The sequence below is a fragment of the Cydia splendana genome, chromosome 14, assembly GCF_910591565.1.
Source record: "Cydia splendana chromosome 14, ilCydSple1.2, whole genome shotgun sequence".
Taxonomy (NCBI): domain Eukaryota; kingdom Metazoa; phylum Arthropoda; class Insecta; order Lepidoptera; family Tortricidae; genus Cydia; species Cydia splendana.
The window spans coordinates 19,515,797-19,532,939 of NC_085973.1; the positions used below are offsets into that span (position 1 = coordinate 19,515,797).

At 36.5% G+C, this 17,143-nt stretch overlaps 1 protein-coding gene across 1 annotated transcript in view; it reads left to right on the forward strand.

Moving 5' to 3' along the window:
• The first annotated feature begins 4,868 nt into the window (after positions 1–4,868).
• The window catches only part of LOC134796697 (uncharacterized), a 41,213-nt gene continuing 28,938 nt past the window's right edge, over positions 4,869–17,143 (forward strand). The window contains exon 1 of the mRNA XM_063768867.1: positions 4,869–5,027. The gene's annotated coding sequence lies outside the window, so the exon portion shown is untranslated. The remainder of the gene's footprint in view (positions 5,028–17,143) is intronic.

Consider the following 17,143-nt stretch of genomic DNA (forward strand, 5'->3'; position numbering starts at 1 on the left):
GTAACACTCGCTAAAAACCATTTTCGCTGTCCAAACACTTTAAACATACACATTTTCAACACTCGAGGCGATAACTAAATACCTTACCGCAAATAGAAAACGAAAGCCAATGAATTACACAAACAGATGATTTGCCGCAGTTTGACATGTAATTATTACAACTGAAGAAACTATTTGCGATGTATTGTGTTGCAAAATGGTTGCAAAAGTTACTAACGCGATCTTTGAACCTGGTATTAAAGCCGTGTCAGTTATTAATATTATGATAGGTCTTAAAGAGAAACGGACGCATGCAGAAGTCAAGACTTTTGTTAAGTAAAATTTTCTAAGAACTTCGATTTTTTTACATACATACCTGCATATAATCACGCCTGTTTCCCGGAGGGGTAGGCAGAGATTTTTTACTTATTCTTTAGAAAAAGGGTAAACCATCTTGACGTATCTTTTTACTAAAAAACCCTTTAAATAAAATAGTAACTATTAAGTACTTATGAAACCCAAGGAATGTAAATTATGAATAAGATGAATAAGATCATATCATACACATATTCTACATAATTAATTGTTGCATATTTGCTGTAGTATATTTTGCAAAAGTTTTTCAAAAAACACTTCAACATTGCTAAAAATGCGAAGTAAGAGCGTGCATATATACAGGGTGATTCAGGAGACGTGAGCAGGACTAATACTGCGCATTTCGTAAATTATAAGCAACACTTTCGTATCAGTATTAGTGAGGTTAACGTTAATTTTCTAGTTGTGTTGAAAAAAAAAGTTAGGTATTTATTTACGACATGCGTGGTCACCCTAAAATTAGAATACTAAACTACCGATATTCTGTGTCAAATTGAATGTCACCACTGTCATCGTGGTCTGGTTACTTTTGAAAACTCGTATCTCACTCAAGTTTGACAGTTTATTTTCTTCGTAATCAAAAATTAAAGAGGTTTTATGCTTATTAATTAGGTCTTGTAGGGTGACCATGATTGTAGAGGATTAAATTTGCCCTCACCAAAAAGTAAAAAAAATAGGAAAAAGTGTGGTTGTTTCACCTGAATACGACGGTGATCGATCAATTATCAGTTACTGAGTGTGCAGGATTAGTTCTGCTCACGTCTCATGAATCATCCTGTATAGGTACCTACAAAGAGATCATGATCTCAAACCGATAAAAATGAATTGTTGTAAAGAATCAATCCTGGCTGATTGATCATCAACATTGTAAAGGTGTTGATAGATGATCTCCCGTCTGAGCCTGTGCTTTTCACCCGCCAAATGAAAGTCAAGTGAGTCTAAACGCTTTTAATGTCTAATTAAACTCACCGGTCTAAATTTTAGACTCTAAAGGAGACCAGACGGCATCGTATTTCAAATATTATTATATTTGTTTAGGCTAAATTATGGTCTGCTAGGAATGCCTGCAAAAATCCTAGATACCTAGTTAGTAAGGCCTACTTGCACCATTCTACTAACCCGGGGATAGCCGGTTAAACCTGGAGTTACCATGGTTACCAGTACAATTTGACATTAGGTTATTAGGTAGGTATAACCGCTTAACCCCGGGTTAGTGGGATGGTGCAAGTGGGCCTAAGTGAATCACGTAGTTGCCGCCTCTAACCACTCACGTTATTCTCTTCATCTATTACCTGATAATTCTTCTTGACCCCATTATTAGCAGCTGACGATACATGAGCATCACTATAGCCTGTGCAAATAAGCTAGCTATAAGCTGCAAAAGTGCATTACCACTTTACGAATGGTATCCATACTAATTAATAATATATAGGCGAAAGTGTGTCTGTCTGTCTGTTACCTCTTCACGCTTAAGCCCCTGAACCGATTTAGTTGAAATTTGGTATCGAGATAGTTTGAGTCCCGAGGAAGTTTTCCCATGAAGTGTAAGTTCTTCCTGTAAAGCAAATAATTAATGTCAAATGGTCATATTGGTCATAGTAAAAAAGTACTTACCAGGAATCATTGAAACAAGGCAAGGTATGAACCCACGACTTCGAATTTAGAAGCTGCACACCTTACTTCTATAAGGGCTCGGATCTTCTCTACTTTTCATCCTGTTACCCTCTGTTGGGGTGTAGGGCTCCAATCATAATCTTCCACGGCTTCCGATCCTGGGCAGTCTGGGTAACCTCCTTCTATCCCATTCCCAATACACCCGACTCTAGCTTCACGGAACGGCACCAAGTAAATTTAGGGCGACCATGTTTCTTTTTGCCGGGCAACTTCCAGGTCAGGGCCTTAAGGATGGTACATAAATTAATAATTACAGGTGATATTAAAGGGCAGTTAGCAGTGGCCTAAACATCCTCTTAGAGACTGGGTCAGATCGTGGATCCGCCGTGGATCCGTCATAAAACCACAGACCTACCTCAGTACGACCGAGCGTGCTGTGTGCACGGCACCGTGAATAAGTAGTTAAGTATACATATAACTACTTTAATAACGTTATACTTGCTTTTGCCATACTCAATAACTTATCTAAATACCTACGACAATGTTAGAACAACATTTTTGTTTCATTCGTGATCGAGCGTTTTTTTCAACAGAATTTCACACAGAACACATAAGCTTACCTAAGTATAATATATTATTCATAGCATCATAATGACCCAATTCAAATTTAATAATTTTTACTCATCTTAATAATTTTTATTTAATATAAGTGCACAAACTTCTTTATATTCCTAACACCACCGCTCGTGGGTCATCCCAGGCGCTCTCTAACAATGACATTATGATCATCCCATCAATACACGTAACGTAGTACAAACCGTGTCATTTAAGGTCAGCCCGCACCTTACCTTCAATTTCAATGACCATTGTAATCTTATCGGTTACGAAGCGTGGTTGAGTCGAATGATCGCGCTAACCATTAAATATCTTTCAGAAGCCATATAAAATAATCATAATAATCAGCGACACCCAGGTCAGATTATTCGTTCGCGAATACTACTTACTTTTATCAGAAAAAACAATATGAGAGACATGTATTAAATCATTAAATAAGTACGGCTTTCTAGCTACTACTACTACTAAAAAAAATGTCTACCTATTCCTGTACCACCTACCTACTACTATACCAACATATTCCTGTTGACATAGCTATAAGTTGACCTGAATAAATTAAATAAATTCTAGAGGTCAAATTACGTAGGTTTGTCTGACACCTCGATTCGCTGCGCGAACCAATGAGAACAGTCACACGACAGTCGGCACCTTACATCGACAAATCAAAGTGTTAGGTAACAATATGTAATGCCGGAGACGTAGTGAAAGTTAGCCTGAATACCGCGGGAATGTGGCACGCGGCCAGTTATGTAGGCCACGAGGGATGAAACAGTAGGTACCTACATTATTATTCCTATTCACTATATGCATGACAATATGGAGCCCTCCTGGAGGTTATGGGCCGAACCGATCTAAGACTTGCTAACTAAAAAAACAGTGGAAAATATTGACATCTGTGAATCTCTAAAGCCGACCACTGACTAATAGGCCGCCGGACGATATCGGCCTGTCAGTTAGAACAAAAATTTGACAGCTCCGAACAACTGACAGGCCGATATCGTCCGGCGGACTGGTAATCAGTGGGCCCCTTAAGACTGTAGCTAAACGATTTCAAGCCAACATGTAGGTATCTTCGTGTTCATGTTCATCTATTTACATTATAAATATAATTGAAAACGGGGTCTAGAGCTGAGTAAATACCAATGGATACACTGATAGACTAGACTAGAGCATTCACTTGTATAATGAGCATTCTCGGGAACAAAAAATAATGTTTGTACCTACCTAGCGTTCGTCGAACAATTCGCCGAATCTGATAGACTTGAGTACCTTTAACCATTGGAGGACCTTTTTGATAAGGTTTACGAATTGTCTGTCAGCAGAGACAATGGTTGACGACTGGTACTGCTAACAAGCGCTCGTACCTAAGCCTCATTGCAAAAACAAAAAATCAAAAGGTTCACATGCAATTAACGGTCAGTTACCAGCTGTTTGTACCTAATTGTGATTAACTAATTCATCGTCGAGATCTCTCTTGACAGTCTGTCTCGTAGTTCCTTACATCCTTCCGCGCGTTGCATCAGCCGCGTGCGCACACGCAACGCTGCAAACAATTCACCTCACGTCACGCGTCTATGAATCAAAGCTATTGGCAAACTATCACTGAACTTGCGTGAATCTGATGTTGAGTAGACATCCATAATTCCGTATTACTCAAAACAAATTTAACATAGTCCCTGGAAGCAGTGAAGATTAAATTAATGATTGTCAATTAGTTAAACTCGATATTCACCGGCCTAGGAATATATAATAGAAAAAATGAAAGAATAACAATGATTCCATGCGTACCATGATCCTGCGCACCTAGGGACCTGCGCATTAAAATTATAACTATCGTATGTTGCCTCTTGACCTTTTACCATCGGGCGTGTGTTATGCTTAAATTAAATTTATTGTTAAAAAAATTGAGTTCTCTCAATTCTTCATGGATCCCATGAAGATCATGCAGATCATCAGATCAACCCTAATTAATATGGGACCACCGTGGTTAAGACTCTTTTCAAACAAAAAAATAATTACCTACTCAAATGGAATTGAACTCGGTTAAGAACTACCTAACATGTGATTAATTAAGCAAGTAGTCAGTGCATCCCAAACAATCCTACACAATGACACTTTCAATAAAAATTCCACCTCTGTCATTTAATCCACCCTCATATTTATGTAAACATGTCACAGTTTTCACGTCTAAAAAAAGGTGTTTTGTAACAGATCGCTGCCATTTCCACTCCCTCTTACACAACACGCTCTCTCTACCACCGCGGCGCCGGCGCAGTTGCACCTGACGAGCCAACCGACGCGCACCAATCACAGACTTACAGTGCGAGATTCCAATTTTGAACGCGAACTTAAATTTTTTTAAAGTTCCAAGTGCAGTGTTTTGTTTATTGTGAGTGTGAAGTGTGGGCATGCGTTGAGTGTTCACGTTCTGCGGCGACAGCACGGTGAGTTGACCTCGCGCGGCTTGCGTAACGAAGAAAGTGCATGAAAGTGTGACCTGGAGTAACTCGTGTAGAAAATGTTGGTTGTCCACTGGACGGGACGGGTTTGGTAGGATTGTGGACAGGTAGTTATATGCGAACTATGGACTATTAGCGACTAGAGTGCCTACCAAGTAGTCAATCATATTGTTGACTCAGGATAGTTAAGATTTTATCTTTTTAGGGTTCCGTACCCAAAGGGTAAAAACGGGACCCTATTACTAAGACTCCGCTGTCCGTCCGTCCGTCTGTCTGTCACCAGGCTGTATCTCATGAACCGTGATAGCTAGGCAGTTGAAATTTTCACAGATGATGTATTTCTGTTGCCGCTATAACAACAAATACTAAAAAGTACGGAACCCTCGGTGGGCGAGTCCGACTCGCACTTGTCCGGTTTTTTAAGGTTCCGTACCCAAAGAGTAAAACGGGACCCTATTACTACGACTCCGCTGTCCGGCTGTCCGTCTGTCCGTCCGTCCGTCTGTCTGTCACCAGGCTGTAACTCATGAACCGTGATAGTAAGTTGAAATTTTCACAGATGATGTAGGTATTTCTGTTGCCGCTATAACAACAAAACATACCTACTAAAAACAAAATAAAATAAATATTTATTGAGGCTCCCATACAACTAACGTGATTTTTTTGCAGTTTTTTGCGTAATGGTACGGAACCCTTCGTGCACGAGTTCGACTCGCTCTTGGCCGGTTTTTTTTTTTGGGAAGATCAGGAACGTATTTTAATATTGTATCAAACTGTCGCATTATTTACTTACCATTAACATGATGATGATGATGATGACTAATAATTATGTAGTTTTACCATATCCATAAATAAATAAAGCAATAGAATATATATTATGAGTCTTAATAGAAAATTAGGCTTGAGAGCCCTTAAACTCTACAGGAAAGATATAAAGATAAGTATAGAGACTGGTCATAAAGAGGTATGACCTTTAAAAAAAAATGTATTAAAACTTGTTATATTCAGTATCTGTAACATGGTTAGCAGTGCCATCTGTCACCGAACCGAAACTGGCCGAGGCCCAGGAACGAACACAAGATAGTTTTTATCGATCATCATCATCATCCCATTCAGACGAACACGCGTGCAGAAGCTAGTATATTTCTGCAATAACGCGGTGATCTCATGAAATACACGCCTGCACCTGCGCCTGCAGTTCACTCCTAATTCTGAATATCAGTTTAGATGGCCCATGAGCTCGTTAATGTCTACATTAAAAACATCGGCATAAGCTCATTCATCTGAAGCTTGATCGGCTCCTTATGCAAGCGTCAGGTCGCGGTCGCGGCCCGTCATCCATCAACGGCGAGCGTGACGTTATGTAACGACATGAATGACCCGCCGTCAGTCCCGCCGTGTGCCGTGTGCCGAGCCTACTGGTGTACTCGTAATTATTAGAAAACGTTACTCATAATTATTATGATTTTTATGAATGTTGGTAAACATTCACGGTTTTCGTACATCTACCCGTAAACGTACACGTTTGTTATATACTTGAAAACAAAACATATAATGTAAGTACCTACTTACATATGTTTTGTTTACAAGTATATAAATACGTCATTGTACGTGTGTCCCGTGCATTGCGTGGGGTCATACGCCATCTAAGTTTTAATAAAATGTAATCGTTCACCTAATGCAGTCGCCAGATCAAAGTATCGAAGAAATTGCTTGATGCAGCAAGCGACCCAAAACCGACGCAATACTTTAACGTAGGCATAAGGGCTGAGTTCTTTATCGCCGAGTAATTTACGAGTTGATATGAACACTAATCGGACTATTTATGAGCAATGTGGGTATTGTGGGTGTTCACTCGTAGATACTGACCTACAGCAGACTCGCTTTCAATGCAAAGTGCGGCCCACGCGATGACGATGACGGTTATAATGAAGCTGTTCATATAGGTAGCTAAGGTAGCTAGAAACAAAATAATGCAAAGTATTTTGTTACCAAAACCATCCATGGATCCAGGCTAATCAAAATCAACCATTAACTTGTTTTGTCTACATAAAAGAAATGGACGATATTTATACGAATAATGCTTATTTAAATGAAGGAAAAATGCAATAACTCATTGTCTCGGACGATACTCGAATTCGCAACTCCGGGATACCAGATACCAGCTCGTCGCTCTGCCAAGTAAGCTACCGAGACTTACCCTCTGACACTCGCCCGTGACAGTGCGTTTCTCCACTTTTCCTTTATTTCTAAGCATTATGGTATCTTTTGCAGACGATTCTGCGTAATATATGTTAATAATTAATTTATACGCATTATTACGATTTGGAATAAATTATACTCAGTTTGATGATGAAATATGCCACTTTAAAAGTAAAGTAGGTACTAACGTACACTGGCCCAGACAGGGGATCAATAAATTTGTTAGATTAGGTTAATTAATGGGAATCGGGTTATATGAACGCAACGATATTGTGTAAGGCACCAACTGCATTTTTTTTCGTCATTAAAGTTCTAGTAAGGTTTTTCTACCTTAATGAGTACACCTGCCTGCATAGTACAGTACATAATTCGTGAAGAATGCCAAACGTCTTGCCTGAGGAATCTTGCACGCGACGTGCACAAGCTTAATGTCGCGTGAGCTATGTGACGTGATGCAACGCGCAGTTGGAAGACTAGCAATTAGCAGCAAAACAAAGTTTTGGACGACATTCTTGTAAACGAACTGAAGGGCAAAAAAGAATGTCACTTTTTAACACCGCGCAATTGAAAAAACTGGCAATTATCATACTGTCACGTAGAAAATTACGACCATTTCCGGTTGAACTGCGAAATCGTCTCGAGAATATTTTTTGTTTTTAATATTTTCTTTAATGTTGTTTAAAATGCAATATTGATAGTTATTTTGCAGTGAACTAACGTGGGAATGTACAGATAATGAAGAATTAGTCTTGATTTCTTGAAACTCGTTTAACCTTTCTACATATAGTCAAACCCGGCAATCCTACGTGGTTAATAGTAAGTCCAGCTATCACTTTACTAAAAGCCAACTACCGAAGAACATCATGCTCTACGTTTTAAAAGAAGAAGAACCGAACTTTCCTTGCAAACAAACATCAATGCCGAAGTTGCAGAATAACCAGATATCTCTCCAGCAGAAAGTGTACACCAATAACTAAAGTCCGTCTAAACTAACTCTACATACAGTACTTTGCACAGACTTTGCAGTGATAAACATAATATTTTTATAGGAATTAATTTATCCGAATTAATCCCTGCATCCGCTTCTTTCCGCCATCGCTCTACGCGACAACATTTCCATCTTCACCACTTAGTTAGATGGTTGGCAGTCCTCAACTGTGCGTTTCTCCAGACCATCAAGAAAAGAGCGTACTCCCATCTTAAATGCCGGCAACGCACTTACTACACCTTTGGTGTTGCGGGTGTCCATGAGTGACGGTAATCACTTACCATCAGACGATTCGTCTGCTCTTTTGCCTCCATATCATAAAAAACTGTCGCTTGCCGAGTCAGTCTTAGTTTACTATGTCTGTACAATATGACCGCGCCCACGCCAGCACGCCACGCCTGTTGCATTAAACCACCCATTGTGCAGTTGACGTTGCACAATCATTCTCGTTCCCATGAGAATTGGAACCATTAATTCATCTATTAACTTTCCACTTAACAATACAATTTGCTACACTCCAAGCCCAATTGCAGGGCATTTTTCCCATTGGTTTTGCTTTCCGATTGGATTCGTATATCAAAATACATCAGCTGTCAACTTTTGAAAGAACAAAATATTGATATTGAACGTTTACAAATCTAGTCATAACAGATTCTATAAGCGACTATTATAAAGTATAACATGACCCGAGACTTATACCTACACAAAAACCAGAGAACATATAGACAATATTCATCCCTCTGAATTTATTCAGTAGGTACTTACACTTATAGATATTCCGATTCTTTTAAGATCTACAGGCTATGGCAACTTTCCGTCCACAAAGATACCGCGATGTGGAGTGATCCATCGTACTTAGGTGTCAGATGCATTCATTAGCACACTAGTACACATAGGTACCTATTTCTTACGAGTGGAAACGCAGCCACGGACGTCAGGTAATTTGATTGATTGGCCGAGGACGTCTCAATCAGCCACAACTGCCATAATCACGCCTTTTATGCGCATGCGCGGCATTCATGTCAAAGAAAGGCGCATGCGCTTTTATTTCCCGTCAATTAATGACTCATTTTATAATTGCTCCTATGACAAACAACCGTACAGTACTAGATGTACAGTCAGCATACTCAGCATGAAAACTATCGTATCAGACTATGCGCGAAAGGAAACTGTCGAGAAACCAAATCTCTGTTTGGAAAAGTATTATTTTATTTTTATTTTACTTTATTAGGTACACTAAACAGACATCGTACAATATCATGGGTAAGTAATACAATTGCACATTATGGCTTAAATCTAGCACGAGATCCAAAACAAGTGTACACAGCATGTTTTACAATTGAGCGGAAATATTACAAACTAATTAACACCATATTCCTATAGCTACAGTGAAAAATATCAGAGAAGAAATAACTATCTAAACATTACAATATAACGAGTAACGAACTTAACATTATAAAGACTATTAAACATCACTGAAACAAACTTAGAGGATTAAGGCAGATGTCATCAGTTAAGTGGGAGAAGAGGGGAAGAGGACGCCAGCCAAGCACTTCCTAAACCTAGCGATGTGAGGGTCAAAAATATCAATATCAGTATCAGTGCCCCTACCGCGATGATCCCCGGCTATTAAATCGTTATATTGGCGGCACATTCTTGTGATTGGATTATAGAATGAAGTGTTGTTTTTGTACACTCTAAGTGCGAACTTTATTATTATACCGGTGCCAGGTACATTTGGTGCCTTATTACATAGGTCGGCTACTTTTGATGCAGAATTTGCAGTGTGGAAGTGTCACCATAAACGTCAAGTTAAGGACTATAAATAATAATTAGGTATCTGATTTATTTCTTATCTTATCCACATAAATGAGTAGGTATTAAGTTACTCCTTTTCTAATAGCCTGTGTAATAACATTATCATTATCTTTTATAATATACATATCTTACACGTTACCTATGTTTGTCATTTATCGTTTAGCCAGTGACCCACATAGCGCCGGCGAGAACCGTCACGCGCCGATAACTCGCCGCTAAATGCGTTTAACGACCGTCACTCGGCGCAATCACATGAATATTATGTATACAACTATACACATACAGAAACTGATTATATCGCCATGAAATTAAAACTGACCTCTTTAGTTAAATAAGCAAAACGTTTGATGAATGATACAACAAATAAGTTACAAAGAAAAAACCCTTAAAACACGGTGAAATTAAATGAAACAGAAAGCCCTGAAATAGTTTAAAAAGTATTTTTCCCAGTCACGAAGACGAAATGAGCCTTTATGATAGTCAACAAGTGGCAACACCTTGTTGCATACGTGTGCGTGTGCGCAGCGCAGGTTGAAGTACCTCATAACAATGGGGGGTGGGACGATCGCATTATATTACGATACGCGGCCTGTCACTCCTCGCGCGGGCAACAAGGTCAATAGATATTTGGCTGACGTGCGAGCGAAGTAGGTATATTATTAATAGGTACCTACACAATTTTATTTATTATTTATACAGGTACGCTATATTAAGTATTTAAGATATTTAAGTTGACGTCAGACTGTCAGTTCGGCCATTAATCCCCTCCCCTCTGGTGTTGCGGGCGTTGTGGGCTACGGTAATCACTTACCATCAGGCGATTCATCTTGTCTTCTCGTTTGTCTCCTATACCAAATAATTCAATATAAAAAAAAAACAATCTATAGATCTTACAGATGTGCGTGTTGCGGAAAGTTTCCTAAAAGTTGGAAAAGTTCTCGGAAAGTTTCACAGGAAATAAAGGAAATATTTTAGAAATGGAAGATTTCGATCCCCACATAAAAAATAAGTTTTTGATATTATTTCATGTGGAAATTTCGCAATTTTGGAAACTCTCCGAAGGCACATCAGTATTTGATCGACGCTCGGCGCTCTTCTAACGCCTTTTCATTACTTTACTCCAAACACTTTTACATATAAACGGGTTACTTTGTTACTCTCATGCTAAATACTTACTGCTTATAAACTAGCGAAATGTAGCCACTTATGATATTGCACGTTCGTCGAATGTCTATACCAACAGGAGCCTCAAGAAAAAACATTAAAATACATGTATAAAGGTATAGTTAACGCAGCCGCACGCGCAGCTCACGCACGACAAAATGTAGACCACTTCCAATTGCAGAGAAAAAGTTAATTAAATATTAATAAGCACTGACCCCTTTTAGGGTAAACATTTCACTAATCTGACGCAATGGTTTCTAACGAACGCCATTACGTCATATCATCGAAATCAAAGATCGCCGTTAACACTCATTGTGAAATCAGAAATCAGAAATATTTATTGTGTAAACTATGTAGGTACAAGAACTATAACTAAGTACATTTTTTGATTTTTTGATGAGTATCAACAGTTTTACCCATGGTCTAATATATTATTATACCATGGTTTTACCCTTTTCGGGCATACAATTTATTTTATCTTAAACTAAGTTTTGATATTTTATCTTAAACTAAATTTTAGTATACATTTAGGTTAATCGAGTTATAAAATTATTTTAAGTAATACTTAGAAGACTTTGTCTATTAAAAAAATTTATAAGCAACTTTTAAAAGTATTTCCTTCTAGGCATTGTTTATGTTGTTTGATATTACGATTTGGTATGTTTTGTTGAAGTAAGTTAGATTCTTTGTGCTTTTTATATTATTTCAAGATATATTATATTGTATAATTTTATAGGAATCGATACATGATATAATTAATTTTCCTTTATAGAAAAAAAAATGCAAGAAAAGCTAGCTCTGATTTTGATTTTTTTGGTCTAAAAATTTTATAATGAATGTTTTTTTTTTCTTCATTTTGTATGTAATAAATGTATGTGCTCAGATTTTTTCATCGTTTATATTATTATAATTAATATTGTAAATTTTTTTAATGTTCAATTTGAAAACGATTTCGAGATATGAGGTTTTCAATAGGGTTTCTGCTCGAGAATTCTCGAGGCGAGAAATCTTGAGAAATTTGTCCTTTGTCGAGACGGGAAAAAAAATTCAATGCCTCGAGAACTCGAGAAATAAATCTCTTGCGATAAGTAAAAAGAAAAGACGTGTATAACACGTGATGTGTCTATTTATAGTGTATTTGTTTAGGTAGTTAAATAGAGGCAAACAATTTTTTTATTACATTTTCAGGTAGGTACCTACTTAAAAACATTTACTAGTTAACGAACCAAATAAAAAATTGCCTTGATCCGTCTTCTATCGTTTTGGCTTAAATCGATTTTCATGTTTAGAAATCTTTTGATGTCTAAAGAATTCGTCTCGTTTTAGGCTTTCTCGTTTTTTTTTTTGCCATTAGGAAAAAGGTAAACAATCTTGACGTGTCTTATACTTGAAAAACGCTTTAAAAAAATGTAAAAGATCGTATATTACCTATATATTATTTATTTTTCAAAAGAGTTTTTCAATAAAAAGACACGTCAAGATGACTTATCTTCTCTCTTATGCTAGAAAAAAACGAATTTTAAGGCCATGTTATAACACTCATAACAAATATTACAAAATTAAATTAATCAAATCATCCCAATATATTCCTATTAGCAAAAAAGCACAATTTGAGGAGCTTTATTGTTACGTTGAGGAAGTAATATTACGAAGTAATACTTCTGTAAGTTTGTCACATCGAGTTAAATTAATTGACTTGAAATGTCTTGCCTAATAAAATACCATATTGTGGTTTGTTTACTTACATTTTGTTAAATACCTTAAGAAATACACTATAGCATATCACACGGTCGGCGCGCACGCCTGCACTATTGTTATTTTTTTCTATTGTTGAACTTTTGATTATTAAGTGCAATTTATGGTAAATAAATATTACCATTTGTTTGATTATTGATCTCACCTACCGTACGACTCCTATGAGTCTAATTTGTAATAAAGCAAAAGTATTTAAATAACATGGTGCTTTTTGAAACTTTCAAAATTTCTCGAGATACTCGAGAAACTCGAGAAATCCTGGTCGAGAATTCCCGTGCCTCGAGAAATAAAAAAGGTCGAGAAACCAGAAACCCTAGTTTTCAAACAGTTTCCGACATTTTATAATAACTATAAGTGTATAAGTACATAAACGTAGAAAAAACTCCCAGATCAGTTGCGTATTAATCCCCACCACTCCTTATATTTAAATCTTAATGGCTGCCGCCTTTAATACTAATTATTTGTATATTAATTTTGTATATTATGTGAAATTAGTATAATTGTACAAGACGTAATGTTCATGGGAACCTCATTCGGGTCGGAGCCGCTCGGGTAGTCGTTCGGGTAGCAACTGAGACAGATCAATGCGAAATGGTACTCAAACTAAAACATGTAGGGGTACATGACGGCAACACTGAAGAAGTAGCCAACCCTGTAACTTAACTACATACGATGCATTATATTTATTATGCTTTGTTATCATTCGCCCGTGCCGTGCGTCTCGCTCCCACCAATATATGTAACAACAAGTACGAGCGAAATGCATGCGCGAAAGACATCAATAAGATATCGTTTAGACATCAATATGTTAGTTCGAATCGGCTCCTGACGTAACCGTGCTTTCACCGCCGCTCGCCCAAACACGAGCTGTTTTATAATTATATCGGAATGCGATGCTTTCTTATTTCGATTGGCGCCGGTTTCCGCGCGGCGCGGCGCGGTGCGGTGCGGTGCGGTGCGGTGCGGTGCGGTGCGGTGCGGTGCCGTAACATCGATTATACACTTCCGTAGGATTCACGCATGGTACATTATCAAACAGGGATTAGCATATTTAAAATAGGATTGAGCACATACGGCAAATGCCTTATTTAGTGCTCGGCATGTTAAGTATGTGACACGCTGTTACCTCTATTGTACTGGGAGTGTGGTGTGGAGGTACACGTAGTGCTACTCGGTCTACTTCATGTTATTTTTGAATAAATACACGAAATGACCTTAACAATGGTAGATGTTGATAAATGAAATTGATTATTTTAGTACAATCACGTTTTAAAACTAGACCTCATGAAAGTCATGAATGAGCCACTCGACTACCACAGACAGTTTGTAAAGTTCCCCAGTGATGAGTGAAAGACATAAACGCGCGCCGCGCTTCACATATTTTGTAGACACCAATAAATTCCAAATAAATCCATACGTAGGTATATTATGTATGTAAATGAACTGACAATAATGACATCATCAGATTATCTCCTCTCACTCATTAATTATCAAATACCTCGAATAGTGTCATGACACTCATGACATAACGTGACATAATCGACCTCGTACATATGTATACATATTGATATGAATCGTTTTATTTAGTTTCATATTACGGATGCTAATGTTTTCCTTCCGTTGGTTCCCAAGTAGTTATTAGTAGCTTCCAGTCTCAAGTACGTTTCAAATATAGACCTTCTCTTTAAGACTTAAGGTTCACATTCGTGTGTTATCTTTAAGATCATAATATAGTCCTTGGCTTGTGCTGTGTTAATTACCTAAGTATGTCTATAGTTCGTTTTTTTAGCATTAGAAATAAGGTAAACAATCTTGATGTGTCTTTTAATTGAAAAACACATTTTAAAAATAAGTTACGGCAAATATGTAACAATTATGAATCTAATACAATCATTTCTATTCTTCTGCTTTCATAAGTAATAGTTATTGTTTTTTAAAAAGCGTTTTTCAATTAAAAGACATGTCAAGACCGCTTACCTTCTTTCAAGTTCTTTCTAATGCTAAAAAAAACGAACTATAGTGTTCATCAGGTTTTAAAGTTTTACCTATTTCCGTGCTATACTCGAAAAATAGGTCTTATCGCATATCGTTAATAACTAAGCACTTCTGTCGGATTAACAACTTCCTTGCTGTTTAAAATGTCCTGAGTGGCTCTTTACTTAATAATTAATCATTAACTTTATGGTTAAAGCAAATTACCAGTAGGTATGTATTATTTTTCAGTTATTTTTAACCAATTTTAATATTAAAAACCAATCGTTAACATTTCAGAACTGAGAAAGTATTTAACTGCACTTTGATTGTGATTTATAGAACTTTCTTAACCTAAAAAAAAATAAATCCAAAAATGCTAAAATTAACAAATTAAGGTGGTTCTACTTGCTCGAATTTCATACAAACTTTCTTGTTAACTCACTACTATTCTGTAGGGTGTCTTCACTTGAATACGTAATGTTTGGGCAGTATATATATTTCTTACTGCGCCAAAGTAACAAAATACTAGAAATTGATTAATATTTTTAAGAAAAAAGCCTTTGAAAATTAGTAAAATTTTGCCCCATTGCTTGTTTGTGTGAGTGATGCTTATAGTATAGGTGTAATTCTAACATGGCGACTTCTTTGACAAGCAATCATTTTTAATTTATCAAAGGTGTAACAGATGGCATTTTAAAACCGGAACACAGGTTACCTGTGTATTTTGTTTTATCTTCACTCAATAGAGGGAGATACATTTAATGCACAAAGCATGTTATGAGTATACTCATTTAAGAGTCTCCTTTTTCTGATATAATTTCATTCCCAGATGTAATATAACTTATATTATATATTAAAATACATTTATATAACTATACATTTAATAGAATTAAAGGTCAGTCCAAACAATCATTCGCGTAACGGTCGTCTACCGAAAAGCCTTGTGAATTCTGTTTTCGTCTCGGCAGAAATATAAATAAATGTTCTCTGGAAGCCTATATTTATTCTTACAATGATTTTTAAACTAAAGTAGCTATATTTTTCTCAAAAATATTTATATTGGGAGCAAAATGTCATCTTCTTGTAAATAAACAAGATTCTATATGTTCTGCTTGCGCATAACAATAGTAGATTGTTAACCAAGGGATCATTTCTGCCGAAATCATCAATGATCACCTCGGCAGAAATGATGCCTTTCATCCGAGTTAAACACTTCGCATACAAGGAAAGTAAAATGCATGTGCTTTTTTTAAAACATGACTAAATACACAAACACATAAACATGATAAATAGTTTTTATAGTATTTTTTTAAGATACTTTCAATTAACAATTTAGCCAAAAGTATCGTTATTTATGGAATGGGGAGTCAAATATCAGAATGGATATTATATGAAAAATCCATTTATACCCAAATTTCAATTGCTTATCGTAAAAAAAAAACGTACTTGGAATTGGAATCAAAAATGCTCTAGTGCAGAAACTTATCATTTTCTGCACAACTTTTAGAATAACAATGACCCTCTTTCAGAGCATGAGAAATGAAAACGGATATTTCTTGTTTTCTTTGCAAGCATTTTTCTCTCAATAATTTAATCAATTTGCAGCATAGAAAATCGTCATAAATTTATAATCATAATAATTTAAAAATTTAAATATCAAAATAAAAAGGACATACATTTTTAGAAGATTTCTAGTTATTCCCCGGGCGACGTTGCCAAATGGTTTGAAAAGGCAACATGCTCGCAACGTTCGGATGTCGGTAAGTCGGCAATGAAAAATTCTATTTCAAACTTGATATTTTTGACAGTAATGGGTTACTTAAATATAATAAGAAGGCATGTTTCGCCCGGATCTACTATGGTCAAATGGTCTAGTGGCTTCTAGCTATTGAGTATAAGTCTAAGTTGAACAGCGTTGCCGAGTTCAAATCACGAACAAAGACTGAATTTTTTTTTTTATTTATTTCTTTTATTTCTTTTTTTTTTGCTTTTTATTACCTTATGCGACTGGCAAATCAATGGATATTTCAAAAAAAAATTTTTTTAATTGAAGAACAGATGATAATGATACGAAAAGTTTAGTAGGAAATACAATATGTAATATAAACAAAAAAATATATAAACTAAAATTAAAAACTACATAAAGCTAACACTAACTACAACATAAACTAAAATTCAAAAAAATCTAAATATGTATATT